The sequence below is a fragment of the Ochotona curzoniae genome, unplaced genomic scaffold, assembly GCF_017591425.1.
Source record: "Ochotona curzoniae isolate NIBS_2020 unplaced genomic scaffold, NIBS_Ocur_1.0 scaffold_274, whole genome shotgun sequence".
Lineage (NCBI taxonomy): Eukaryota > Metazoa > Chordata > Mammalia > Lagomorpha > Ochotonidae > Ochotona > Ochotona curzoniae.
Genome location: NW_024467101.1, coordinates 9313092 through 9327371, shown reverse-complemented (window position 1 = coordinate 9327371; position 14280 = coordinate 9313092). Strand labels below are relative to the sequence as shown.

At 45.7% G+C, this 14280-nt stretch overlaps 1 protein-coding gene across 1 annotated transcript in view; it reads right to left on the bottom strand.

Moving 5' to 3' along the window:
• The window catches only part of TTC28 (tetratricopeptide repeat domain 28), a 499891-nt gene that overhangs the window by 117468 nt on the left and 368143 nt on the right, over positions 1-14280 (bottom strand). The gene's annotated exons all lie outside the window — the stretch shown is intronic.

The following is a 14280-nucleotide window of genomic DNA, read 5'->3' as shown; positions in this document are numbered from 1 at the left end:
GCGGATACTGAACTGCAACTGTGGTACGATTGGGGAGCGGAGCCTTTTAAGAGGTCTAGGTCACGGGCTCTACCCTCCTGACTGTATTAGCGCTGTTTTCCAAGAGAGGCTTTGTTGTGGAAGGGAGCCTCTCACACGTGTGATCACTTGCTCACTCCTACTCTATCTCACTCATCTCCCCTTACCCTCCCATCCCGATCTGACTCAGCAAGACAGCCCTCATCAGACACAGTCCCTTCGTCTTGGACTTCCCACCCTCCAGAACCATGAGCTACATAAACTTTTATTGTTTGTAGTTAGCCCTGTCTGTGGTACTTTGTCACAGCAGTAGGGAAGGGACTAAAACACACCCACTGCGAGCCAAGTGCTAGACACTCGGTAACCAGGACACAAAACCTAAGATGTGTATCTTCCCCCATTCTTGGAGCCTCTGATCTAGTAAGAAAAGAATGGTAATAGTTAATTGTCATGTGTGGAATGCCAGTGGAACACAGAGATGAATGCTAAATCTACGAGAGTGCAGAAGACCTCGGAGTAATCTGACATTCGGCCAGTTTGTGAGAGAATAACTAAGAATGCACAGACGAGCAGAGAAAAGCATTTGGAGCAGAGACAATAGCATGAATGGAGTGAAATGGAACGAAAAAGGCCAGATGTTTGGAGAACACTGTTTTGTCCTCCACACAATCACTGCAGAGTTTTTGGCATGTGACAGGTGTTCAAGAAACACCTGTGGGATGCTGAAGGCTGCTGAGAAGGATACATGCAGGGCCAAGGATTTTGATTTTATCCTGAAGTCCTGAAGACAGTAGGGAGCTACTAAAGGATCCTTTTTTTTTTTTAATGTTTTTAAGAGAGAGAGAGAGAATATCTGTTATTTCCACACACTGACTTCCTAAATGGCTCCAGTGACTATAGTGTAGGAGCCAGGGGCACCTTCTGTGTCTCCCATATGGTTGGCAAGCACTTGGCTCATCTTCTGCTGCTTTCCTGGGTACAATGGTAGGGAGCTAGACCTGAAATGGGCCAGCCAGGACTGGACTGGCTCCCACACTGGATGCTGGTGCTACATGTGGCAGCTTTACCTTCCACACCCGATACCAGATGCAGTCCCAGTGAAGCATCTTTAGCATAGAGATAAAAAGACTGAGCACTGCGGAAATGAAGAAGCTATGGAGGCCAGGCCAAGAGGCAAGGCGGTTGAAGAAAGAACCTTGGGATCCATTAGAACCTGCTTACAGAGTCAAAACGCTCCAATCTTCTGACTAGCTGGCTCTGGGCCGTGAGAGAAGGAGGAAGACATCTCAGGATGACATTGACAATCCTGAGTCGGACACTGAGGAGACAGAGCAGGCTACCGCCTTGAGAAATGGAGCAGTAGTGGGAACTCTCCGGTATGGGAGAAGGTCTGTGAGAGGCAGACAAAGCTCCACAGGAGGCAGGAGCACAGAGCTGTGTCAGAAGTCAGACACATCTGGGCTTGGGTAGCTGGTGTGTCAACGGGGGAAAGCCGTGGACGTGAACAGGGCCAGTGCGTTGAGGAGCTCTCTGAATTCCCAGGCCTCACCACTGAGTCCGGCGGCCAAGACACTGCGGCAGCTTGAGGCCACACGTGGCTCCAAGCGCAGATACAGAAAATGTGGTACATATGCATGACGCTGAGGAAGTTCTGCCATGTGAGATGATGACACAGATGAATCTGGAGGATACTTTGTTAAGTGGAATCAGTCAAGCACAGGAAGACAAATACAGCTCGGCTTCACTTACAGGTGAAAACTTAGGGTGGAACTCGCACGAGCAGTGTAGGAGGATGTTTGGTAAGGGATGAGGGTAGGTGTGGACAAAGGGAAGATGTCCATCAAATGCTATAAGGTCTGTTAGGAGGGATAAAGGAAGAAGTTTTAGCGAGCTATCACACAGCATTGTGGCCAAAATGTATTAAATACTTCAAAACTGCTGAAATGTTCTCAGCGCCAAACAATGACAGTGGCTAAGGTGATAGATATGTTGGGCAGCCTGACTATTCCCTCTACAACATATACATAAGCCAAATACCATATTATGCCCTATGACACATACAAGTATTATTTATAGTCAAAAGAAAATAAAAGAATACCATTCCAATCTACCCTGCCCCCCAAAATGCAATGTAGTTTTAAAAGTAATCTTTTCTTGGCTGGTTAACCAGATCTACACCAACGGCAGCACTTGGACGCTGGTTTGATTCTTGGCTGCTATGCCTTCCATCCAGCTCCCTGCTAATGTGCCTGGGAGCAGTGCTTGGGGTCCTGAATCCACTGGGGAGACCTGGATGAAACCCTTGGCTCCTGACTTTGGCGTGGATCCAGCCCTGACTACTGTGCCCATTTATGGAATGAATCAGTAGATAGGAAAAAAAAATAAACAACCAAAAAAAAAAAAAAAAACCCTTTTTCTTTCTTGATATCTCTCTAAGTAACTCATCATTTCAAATAAAGAAATATTTTTAAAAAGTAAAATAAGAGGGCCTGGCATGGTAGCTTAGTGGCTAAAGTCCTAGTCTTGTATGCACCAGGATCCCATAAGGGCGCCGGTTCATAACCTGGCTGCTCCACTTCCCTTCCAGCTCTCTGCTTGTAGCCTGGGAAAACAGTCCTGGCTCTGGAACGGCTCAGTTGCAGCCATTATGGCTGCTTGGGGAGTGAACCAAAGGATGGAAGATCTTTCTCTCTGTATCTACTTCTCTCTGTACATCTGCCTTTCCAATAAAAGTAAATTAACTAAAACAAATAAAAAATAAAATAAAATCTTTTGAGGCCAGCATTATGGCACAGTGGGAAAAGCTGCCACATCTGACGCTGGCATCCCAATAGGGGCACTGGTTCATGTTCCAGCTGATTCACTTCCAATCCAGCTCTCTACCAATGGCACAAGTGTTTGGGGGGCCCTGAAGCCATGTGGGAGAATTGGATGGAAGTCCAAGCTTCAGCCTGGCCCAGCCCTAGCTATTGCAGATCTCTGGGGAAAATGAACCAGCGCATAGAAGATCTTTGTTTTTCCTTCCTTCTCTGAAACTCTGACTCTTAAATAAATAAATAAATATTTCCTGAAAGTATGACGACTACATTAGAAAGATCGGCAAAAAGAAAAAAAAACGGAGTTACAAGATGTTTATTTTGGTGCAAAAATATTCTGAGAATCCATGTACAGCGAGTGTTTTCCACAGTGTGCATTTTTTGAGCTCATTTTTGAAGAGCCCTTGTAGGTATGGATTTCAAAACTGCTTGTCACCAAGATACACTTGTCTTTTAATTCCCTTCCCGCAAATCTCCTGGAAGATCCTTGAGGAGTCAGAATGGCATAAAATCCAAAGCACCTAGCTCTACAAATGTTCCTGAAACAAGGACAGCTGTGTAAGCAGCACTCAAGTCACAAGGCAGATATTATTACAGGTTATTTCTCCCAGTCCTGGCCTGGAGACCTGGGCTCTTCAACCCTCCCCCAGCTGAGCTCCTTCGCAGCCAGCTCTCCAGGTGAGCTTCAGAACCCCCTGCTGCATCACAGCCAGGTGCCTAAAGAAACTGATTCTGATGTTCTGCATTTTGTTGTTATTTTGAGTTTAAAAAAAAAAAAACTCAGTCAAAAGAAAATTCCTCCAGTGGTCTAGCAGCTAAAGTCCTCACCTTGAACGCGTCGGGATCCCATATAGGCGTAGGTTCTAATCCTGGCGGCCCCCACTTCCTATCCAGATCCCTGCTTGTGACCTGGGAAAGCAGTCAAGAACGGCCCAAAGCCTTGGGACCATGTATCCACGTGGGAGACCCAGAAGGAGCTCCTGACTTCGGATTGGCACAGCTCCGGCCACGGTGGTCACTTGGGGAGATAATCATCGGACAGAAGATCTTCCTCTCCTCCTCTCTGTATATCTGACTTTGCAATAAAAATAAATAAATCTTAAAAAAAAAAAGAAAATTCCTCCAAAGTCACCTCAAACTAGACAGACTACTTAAGGAATGGATCTGAGATGGCAGGCAGAGCCGAGCCGAATGCTTCTAGAAGACACCCCGAGTTCAGGGCAGTCTCATGGCATAGGTCTTACATGCAGTGTCCAGCACAGATGGTAGGACCCAGGTCACATCTGTACTCACTACCTGCTGGTAAAACAAAGAGCTACGCAGGAGATGCTGCAGATGGAAAGACTCGGGGACAAGCAGGTGTGAGAGTTGCTGGTGCCAGGGTGTGGGTGGCAGGAGCCAAGGACAAACACCACTGCAAGGTCCCTGTGCTCACTGCAGGATGCCAAGCACTGCTTGTCCGTGAAAAAGGGCCATGGAAAGCAGGTACTGAAGGAATGGCAGGACCTCGGCAGGCAGGGCCCACCTCAGTCTGGGAAGCCAAGATCATGTTCTCCCAAGGGATTTTGCCCAAGTCCCAACAGAAGTGTTATCAATGCTCAGGACCCGGCTGCCTAATGGGAAATGCCCCCGTGGGGGCTTTTGACTCATAAACCTATTCAGCCTCACATGTTCATAATCATTTGTGTAAAGAAGGAAAAACCTCCAAGCACTAATTAGAAAGATAGAGCTGTTGTGTTTTTCCTCCTCATCACCTTATCTTCTTTATTCAGTTCTTGAAGACTCAGCTATTAAAAGAAATTAAGTAATTCATCAAGCCCATTTCAATTACCTGCTGCTGATAACATCAGATTACAATTAGCATCTACAAATGAACCAAGTGCCAACTGCCAAGCTGAAACATAAGCTAATTTACTGCTAGACTCTGCCTGCTGGAGACGCAACTGCGGGCCCTGCCAGCCAGCATCCACTTCATTATTCCAACAACAGCTTTGCAGCCTCTCGTGCCGCGGTCCAGGGGCCGTGCCGACCAAGATTTACTGCCCCGTCTGCCTCTCTGCTCGCCTGTTTACAGACGCTCTGTATCTGTAAGCAAATCATGGCCTCCTTTTAAATAGCAATGTCTAGACAAGCAGGGTGACAAATCTTAACCTAAAGGAGCAAATAAATATTATTAATATTTATTAGGCACTGATAGGTGTGGGCCTGGTGCAGGATGTGCGTGTCATCACCTTAATGAGGGTCTGAATCATCTTCTGCGGTCCTCTGGTACTCAGAGAATCTCCCCATTCCTCACGTCTCCTCACTGGCAGGGAAAGGACATCTTGTTCCACTCTTCGACATGCCTAGAAAAATCTGTCTCAGAGCTTGGAACATACTTTTCTTTTCTTTTTCTTTTTTTTTTTTTTGTGTGTGTGTGTGTGTCTGTATTTTCACTTTTCGAGGAAAACCAGAGGTACATGGTCAGGCTTCCTGTTTTGGGGCATTATTAGATGTGGGGCCATCTGCCTAGTCTTGTCGATGCTTCCCTAGTGGCAGAGCCACTCACTGGGCAGGGAGTATGCAGGTTGTCGAGGGACCTTGGGCCTGTAGTGGAAGACGGTATGCAGATCTGAGTTCGAATCCTGCCCCTGCTGCTCAAAAGCTCTTGGACCTTGGGTCAGTGACTAGACCTTCATGCCTGTGGCAGACATAACTTAATAAGGAGGCACCCAACTTGGTGTGAGTAATCGACGAGAAACCATTCTCCGGAAGTGACATGTCCCTCCTGTCCTGAGGGTGGCTGGACTCCTCCTGGGATGCTTATTGTCACACACTTAGGCACCAGCACCAAAACGCAACCTTTAATCCTGGGAGTGCTTCCTTGATCTTCCTGTGGGTAGGGGTACGGAGGGAGAAGGAACATTCTTAGCTTCCGTCCCTGGCCGAGGTAATCCTAACGTGGCTCCCACAAGGATGCACCATCGCAATGGGACTGTTCTCCAACACAAAGATCTGTGGATGTGGAACTTGAGACCTAAAGCCTTGTTTGGGCTCCCTGTCCTCGGATTCTGGGGTCTTAGGTGAGTCACGGGGACTCTTCCAGCTCTCTGGATTGTCAAATAGCCCGATAATGGCCTCCCTCTCAGGGTTACTGGGAGGACTCACATGTCTTATAAAACACAAGCATCAGTGACTCCTGTTGCTGCGTGCAGAACTTCCACGCGAGGTCTCCCAGGCCTTCCGGATTCCTTAGAATATGGCTCCATGTATCATTACATGAGAATTTCCAAGGGAGAACGTCCAATTAGTATAATTTAATTACTACCTACAGTTTTAACTATTTTACCTATAAAGTTAGGTCTTTCTTTCTACTTAAAGAAAAACCCAACATACAAGAACTGAAATGTAAAATAATGAGAGTGATTACTACATTAAAAAGATGTTTTAGAAAAGTGGTTTACTAGAAAAATCTTTAGCATAACAAGTTCTAGGTGTATTCACAGCAATGGGTTAGTTCATGAAATTGATTCAAAAACAATATCTAACTAAGGGACAATACGTGTATGTTATCTAGACAATATGAAATGTCAATTAACATCATTCTACCTGGCCTTGGAAATTCAGAATTTTCTGACTCAGATTGCCAGAACTTAATTGTTAAGGATGACAACAGTTCAGAGACTACACTTGGGAGACCATCAGCTGAAACTGCCGTCAGAGATGTGATGTCCATCGATCACGTAGCTGGCTAACTTCTACTCCACCTGGAACTCCCAGGATGCTCTGAGAATACAGACAAAAAAAGAGCCCAGGTATAATTTTAAGAGATCTTAAACAGCCTTTTATGCTATAGATCTCATGACACTACCGAGGCCTTGATGTTTTTTTTCATGTTTTAAAATCAATCACTCTTCTCAACTTCAGAGGTTTGTGGGATAAATTAATATGAAAATGAATATAAACACGTGGGACAGAGCAGGTCTCCACAGTTACTCTTTAAATGGAAAACCGCAAGCCCCATGGTGGCAGGAAAGGTGTGGGCTTTATTCCGTAAACGCAGCGCACGCAGCCAGTTGTGTAATGTATGACATGTATTTGCTGAGCGAAAGGGCAAGTGAACAGATGAGTTAATGAACAGGAGTCTCATCCCCCTTTCCTGTCTACTCTTGCTGCTTTCTGGTCTGTCTGACTACAAAGGGCCAGTGAGTCGTTTTCCAGATGTGGCTCAGGACGTCTCCAACCTGGGACTTCATGGCAAGCACTTTCCACCTTTCGCATTGGACCAGCACAGCCAGGCCTGCGGCTGATGCATGTGGACAGCGGCTCCTGCCGAGTGTCCCACCATGCCTGGGGCACGGGATCAAACCAGGTGGTCACCTTCACCAGCATGGTGGGGAGAGGGTGAGGAGAAGCCGAGCCTTCTTTCTCACGTCTCCCTCCTCACTTTGCTAACCATGGTTTACTCCAAAGTGAGAAGAGAGGTAGGACTGCCCAGTTCCCAGATGAGGCGTAGGACTCTCAGGAGCACCTCTGAGGTTCCGTTCTAAGCTGCCTAAACTTAGAACCACAAAGGACACCGAGAAACCAGAGGCAGAGATACTGGCCGGCAACTAGAGCTGCTTTGAACATAAGGAAAATGTGGACACTTTTTGAGCCAAAATTGATATTAACATTGACTTCACACAGAAGACTTGCTTAGAAAATAAAACTAAGCTACTCCTTGTTGTTCTTCAGAAATCTGAGGAGCTTAAACCATTGCTGTTTGTTCTAAGGTGGATAAAATGTGTCAATGCATGCTGACCCAAAACGGACAGGCCAATCTCTCTCCTCTCTCTCTCTCTCTCTGTCTCTCTCACGCTCTCTCTCTCTCTCTCTGTCTCTTTCTCCATCTCCACAAATTTCATCAGACCTATACAGGGGTCTTCTATTGTCCACAGACCCTTCCAGGTAATTCAAATCTCATCTTTCCTGCTTCTCTAAGTGTTATGCCCTCCACATCCTTTAAAAGACGTATTTAATTATTTGAAAGGCAGAAAGGAAGAAAGAGAGAGAGAGAGAGATCTTCCATCCACTAGTTCACTTCCCAAATGTCTGCAGAAGCCAGGTCTGTGCCAGAGTGAAGGCAGGAGACCCAAGGTCAAGCTGGGTCTTCCATGTGGGTGGCAGGCATCCACTAACTGAATCAACATATGCTGCTTCCCAGACTTAGCGGGAGTAGGAACCTGGGATCAGGAGAGTCAAGACTTGAACCCAGGCCCTCTAAGATGGGATGTAGGCATCTGTTGTGGGCTAAGGAATTGATTAGCACTCGTTAAGCTGAACACTACAGGAAATGGGCTTGCGGCTAAAAGCACCTGGTCTAATGGGACTCATTGGCATCCTACTGTTTGGTTAAAGGGGTTGGGAGAAAGAGTACATAAGGAGTAATAAAGAGAGGCTTCAGAGAGACTTCCACTATCACTGGTCTCCTGTTGGTGCCTCATCCCCGACCCTCGCTGTGTCCACGTTACTGGCTCTGCTGGCCGAAGCAGGTATCCTCCAATGGGTCTTAACCACTGTGCCAAACGCTCCCACCTCTCAGATCGTGAAGCTGTTTTCTTGCCAAGGTTCGCCTGGCTACCTTCTGTGCTTTGTGAGCTTGACACAGGCTCCCCAGCTTGGTCTTCCTTCCTTGTGTTCACAGATGTTACCAGGATTATGTCATCTGAACACTCATTTCCAGTTCTATTCTCTCCTGTCACTTTAAGTGAATGGGAGTGCTCCAAATCCAACTTCTGTGCCCTTCTGCAGTAGCTCCCCTTACACAGCTTTCCTTCTTCTTCCAATCACCCAGGCACAACATCTTGGCATATGCTATGGCTTGCTCAGTCTAACCACCGCAAATATTTTATTGGATATCTACTTGTGCAAGGGGTAATACTCATGGACACTACATTACAGAATGTAGCTCATTCTTGCAAGGAACTCTCATGCGGTAGAGATAGTTTTAACAATCTAAAAATATATAACTTGTAGTAAGAGATGGGGTAAAAGTGTTAATAGTGTTCAGACAAAGAAAGCAGGTATCATGCTATCAAGAGAGGCTTCAAGCAATCAGTGGCATTTGGGACAATCCTTAAAAGATGGGTAAACCCTAGATGAACGAGTTAGGCGTTCTAGGCAAAAGAAACAGCTGAAGGAAATACACTCCAGGGGGGTTGCGTGGGGGCAGTGGCCAGATTACTAGAGTTGGAAAAGTTTACTTTCAGGGACAGAGTACATACAGAGCGGTACAAGAATTAAAGAAAGGAAAAATTAGATGTGTCTGTAATCAAAACCACTTTCCCTTGAAGGTTAGGACTACAGAATCGAACGAACATGGTCTGTAAAATGCACACTATCAGGAAGATGAGCCTAATTCTGATATGTGAGTTGGAGGAGGCCCCAGAGGCTGGGAATGGTGGTGAGGTCAACCCAACCAGTAGGCTGATGCAACAGATGGCAACGAGCATGGGACAGCGAGAGAGAAGGTTCTTTATGCAAATATTTATTTAATGGCCATCAACTTGGGAATCATCCAGAAAATAAACAACCAGTACTGGCTTTAGAGTAAGTTCTCGGTGGGGATGGTAGGACAAGCTGAAAAAATGTCGCTGGAAGTTGTAACTGTCACTTTACACAGGGAAAAGGAATTTGCAGGTGTGGTTACATTAAGGAGCTTGAGGTAGGAAGATCATGCTGGGCCATGGGGCCTGATGGGAGGGATCCAGAAGTCAGGAGTAGAATCAGTGATGTGATGATAGATGCAGAGATTGGAGCGATGTCCTCACCACGAAAAGGAAGGTTTTACACTGGGAGCTCCAGCGGATAAGAGCACAAATCTGTTGTTTTAGGTCACTACACGGAAGGCGATTTGTTACGAGAATAGAGAACTGCAAGAGTGGGGCAGTCATCAACAGAATTAGGAAGCCAGGAGGAACAGCTTGGATGCACTCACTTGGACACAAGAGCATGAAACGCAGATGGAATGTCCATGGGGCTGTCGGAAGTGTCGACAACAATGCTCAGGCAGCAAAGGTGGTCAGTGATGGCAGGCACGGTTTTAAAAACACTGTGCGCCAAGGCAACAGTCACAGATTGACAAAGCCAGGTACCGAGAGAAAGAACAGAAAAGGAGCAAGAGGAGCTTGGTTTTGTTGTACTTGAGGTGCCCACATCCCATCTCAGAGCACGCGGATTCAAGTCCCACCCCTGCTTCCCATTCCAGCTTCCTGTAAGTGTGCGCCCTCAGAGACAACAGGTGATGGCTCAAGGACTTGAGTCCCTGCCCCTCATGGCAGTGTGGAAAATCAACATGGAGCTTGGGGTTTCTGGCTTTGAGCAGGGCCCAGCTTTGACTGTTGTGGGCATTTGGGAGAGTGAAATGGGAGATGAGAGATCTTGGTCTCTGTCTCTCTGCTTTTCAGGTATGTATATGTACATGTGCATATGTATATATGAAAGACAGAGCTTTTTAATATGTACACATATACATATGAATCAAGGAAAACAATTCAAGAATTCACACTTAATCAGTAGCAATACAATAGAAAGAAACCATTAACCACAGTGAGGGGTATCTGAATAATGACACAATGAGAAGCTGAAGAAAGAAGGCAGAATGCAAAAGTAGCTGCAAATGTGTGTGTGTGTGTAAAATGTAAATGTTAGAAATGAGCAGATTGTGTATACACGTGTGTATTTCTGCGTGTGCAAGTGTACGTGGCTGAAAGGAGTGGAGAGATTCTAACCAAGCTGTTACTAGGCGTTAACTCGAAGGAGTGGGGTGAGGGAAGTCATGACGCAGGAAGATGAGCCTTCTCTTCCTACTTTAGACATGCTCCTGTCCTCAGAATATTTTGCAAAATCAAGCACACTTCAACAATTTTCAAAAAATTGGTCATTTTTTTTTAAAGGAAGCAAGAAAAGACAATGAAGAGATGCAGAAAGGGAACCAGGAAGAAGAGCAGCAGGATAGTGGCGGCTCACCGTGGTGCAGAGAGCTGAGTGTGTGGAAGGGAAGCAGGGACTTGGAGCTGTTGGCGACTGCTCAGCTCAGCCAGGAGATCCCTGTTAATAACTGTCAGCCTCTGTTAGGGCCAAGGGTGCCAATCCAACTGCAACGGGCTCAAAACAACTTCAAGGGACTTGAGCTTCAAGTGAGAGACGGGTCAGCACCTCCTTTTAGATCGGCCTCCTTCAGATAGCTCTATCCTCTTTTGGGGGCTTGAGGCAAGTAGGAGCCCCACCAGAGGAGCTGGAAAGAAGCAACCACAGTGAGAAGCAGGTGCAGAAAACTTGGAAGGCAAGTTTCACATTTTTTTCAAACGCTGGGAGCTATTTCTGCTATTTTAATTTTTTAATTGTACTTATTTATTTTTGCCAAAGTGCACGCTGGAAGCAGTACCATATGGTGCGGCTAAAACTGCAGCATTGTTCTAGAGAGAGCCACAGTGAGAAGTCTGGGGTTTTGAGCATAAACTCTACCTGACTCTCTCTGACCCCGTGCAAGGCAGTATCTGAACAGCTCAGTTTAAAGTTAGAAAACCCAAACAGAGGGGGCCAGCATTGTGGAGTAGCAGATTTGCATCCGTCTGCAATGCTGACATCCCATATGGGTGCTGGCTTGTGTCCCAGCTGCCCTACTTCCAATACAACTCCCTCTTGATGTGACTGGGAAAAGCAGCAGAAGATGCTCCAGGTGTGTGGGCCTCCGCATCCGCATGGCAGACCTGGAAGAAGCTCCTGGCTCAGCCTGGCTCAGCCTGGCTCAGCTCCAGCAGTGGCAGATATTTGGGGACTGAATCAGTGGGCGGAAGATTCTCTCTTCTCTCTGCTTTTTTCAAGTAAATAATCTTTTTTTTTTTTTTTAAAGACCCAAACGGAGATTTATATCTACTATCCAGTGGTAAGACAGGGAAAATGGAATATGAGGCTTGAATTCAGCCAGGTTAACAGGCTGGTAAAATGACACTACCACCGCCAACAAATCAACACTATTAAGAGAAATGTATCAGAATCCAATCTTTCTGTAAAATGTCATTCACAGCACCCAGGTATCATCCCATGTCACCAGACACACAGAAACATTAAAACACGGCTCACACTTAAAAGGCAATCAATGTACAAATCTATGACTCTATGAAAGAAAAAACACTGAATTGGACTAAAGACTTTAGTGTGTGTGTGTGTGTGTGTGTGAGAGAGAGAGAGAGAGTTATATCTCAATCAAGCTGTGGCAACAAGTAAAACATGGTGGCTAATCAACTAAGTCTAGCTCCAAGATGACCCACTGAACCTCAGCAGATCAAGCTTTAAGGGCAGCAGTCATTACCAGGCTCAGCTACGTTAAAGAGGAAGTACATGCAGTGAACCGACAAGCAAACTTTAGCACAAGAACTGAATGCTACATGAAAAGAATCAAGTACAAACTCTAGGACTAACACATACAAGACAGATCTTGTACAGTGAAGAATCAGCCAGCCCCCAAGGGAGGTCTGGACTTCTTCATTCTCAGCAAAGCCACTGGAGCCATCTGTCTGAGATCCAAGGACCCTGGCCACGCCTGTCTGTGCAGACAGACCTTGGCAGCTCCGGGATGCATACTACCTACTCAGACTCCAGGGCGGTGGGGGTGGGGGGCTGGAAACGAAGACCCCCTCTGCAGGTGGCCAGCTACAACTACATAAGCAAGGTCCAGTTAATCTCTGGATGGCAAGGCCACACCCTGTGTGTATTGTCACACAGCACTGCTTGAAAGAACTGGCAGTCCCTGCCTTCCCAGGAAGAGGACGACTGGAAGCTTTGTGTCTCTTGGACTCTGCTCCATGTGCCCACTCCTTTGACTGTGATTTTATTCTGTGTCTTTTCGTTGCAATAAAGCATCACCAGGAGTATGAATGTCTTTTTTTATTATATTATACGCATATTCTAGACCTCTGATAGAGTTCAACCTACAGATTAGGTATAGTAAGAACTCAACAACAATTGGATCTTTCTCCTCTGAAACAGTCAAAATAAATATTAATATTACCGGACCACAATTGGAAATTTCATACGTTTAACTCTTCTGTTAGGAGAGAAAAGGTTAGCAGGCATTTAAGCCTAGCGGTTAAGATGAACACAAGCTACGGTGAAATAACTGGGTTTGATTCCCGGCTCTGGGTCTTGTCGCCAGCTTCCTGCTGCTGAAGAGGCTGTGAGGCAGCAGTCAGAATGTAAGTCACTGGACTCCTGTCACCCACACGGGAGAGCCTCGGCCTCCGCTCGGTCTCAATCATTGTAGACACGTGGATCATCAGGAAGTGTGGGCTCTCTCTTCTCTCCCTTTTCCCTCTCCTTCTGTCACTATGTCTCTCATACAACACATGCTTTTTTTTTTTTTTAAAAAAAAAAAGAACTACTCGATGATTAATGCTCTAAGAGTCAACCTCAAGTAGTCACAAAGAGCATCCCAAGGAAGTAGAAGACCAAAAAGATCAGAAAGAAAATGAGCTGGGAATTAGAATCACTCTATTTAGGAAGACTGGCAGGAAGGGGAAGCACAGTATAAAACACAAACTACCAATCTCATTTTTTTTCCAAGAATGAAAGAGGGCAATATATATCCTATAAACATAATAAGGGAATAGTATAAACATTTTTAGGCCAATAAATTCAACAACTTAGATGAAATAAACAAGGTTTTTGAAAAACACAGCTAATCAAGATTGACATAAGAGGAAAATTAAAATCTAAACAAATTGAATTTTCTAAACTGCAAGTCCCATTGCCCTCTCTTCCATCCAGCTTACTATTCTGTATTTTCTGATGCCTACATTGCAGAACCTTCACAAGTTCCTGTTCACTGGTGTACCACTTGCCTGATTCTCATACTGATCTTCCAGCACATTCCTAAGGGTATCGTCGTGCCACCATCCCTGAGATGGAGCCGACCTGCTGCAGCTCCTTATATGTCCCTTGTCATCTTTAAAGACATCCTGTTCCTGGGAAAATTGCACTTACTCCTCACTTAACCTCCTCCAGGAAACATTCCAAGCTCCTGTTTCCTTAGAGTCTCTCCCCCTTCTAGAGATTCCATGACAGCACAACATCATTAGCACTGTGAAGTAGGAAGGAAGGCTGTTGCTGTCTTAACGGTTTATCATATTTTCACAAGTTAACGATAAGCTCTTTGAAGGCAAGGGCCTTTTCTTTTTGAAAACTCCCTTTTCTATTCAACAACAACCCCAGGATGAGGCAAGTAGTGAGGATTCGGTAAGTGCTGGTCACCTGTTGAAGGTATACGTCTATGGTCCTTGCTAGGATTGCTGGACTATCACCATTCTGATCTCAAGCCCATCTTCAGAGCCATCTCTAAGAATGTGCAAGACTTTCTCTAACGACTCTTTAAGAAAGACTTGGTTAAACAAGCAGAAGAAGAGGAGAGGTAGGCTGGTGCTGACAT